This window comes from Apostichopus japonicus, chromosome 16, assembly GCF_037975245.1.
Source record: "Apostichopus japonicus isolate 1M-3 chromosome 16, ASM3797524v1, whole genome shotgun sequence".
Classification (NCBI taxonomy): Eukaryota; Metazoa; Echinodermata; class Holothuroidea; order Aspidochirotida; family Stichopodidae; genus Apostichopus; species Apostichopus japonicus.
Genome location: NC_092576.1, coordinates 39,838,946 through 39,839,534, shown reverse-complemented (window position 1 = coordinate 39,839,534; position 589 = coordinate 39,838,946).

The following is a 589-nucleotide window of genomic DNA, read 5'->3' as shown; positions in this document are numbered from 1 at the left end:
CCCCAAAAAAAAAACAAATAAAGCGTTATCAAGGATTTCTGTTGGACCAACTTCATCTCCATCACTACTCCCACTCACAAAAAGAGAACGGAAACACAATTTCTCAGTGTTAGTAATAGACAAAATAAAAGTTACTAAAGATAGCAATAAGAGAAGGATGTCGGTCTTCAGTAATTACATGTTCCTGTGATAGTTATTTCTGGGACAACTGTTGGCAATATTGATTCCCATAAAGTTGATACCACTGTGAGGTCTTTTCATGTTTATACATAACAATAGAAATGAATATAATGGCTATTTATGGCAAGCTGCTTTCTGTACTCAAGTTTTTTGCAGTGTCTTACTTCCAGGTGATGCAAGACCTGAGAACCATCGTTGCCGTTTGTCATTTAAAAATGCACCATTTCTAGCATCCTTTGCTCGTTAGTGTTGTATACCCGGTTATTTTTTTTCTTCCTGCGCTTAATCTGTATAACCACAGAAGGTTTTTTTATGAGGGGTTTCATGTACCAGACGCCATTTTCGAAGGACATGAAAATCCTATCGACGAATTCTTGACCACATTCCTCGTCCAATGGGAATGGACTTT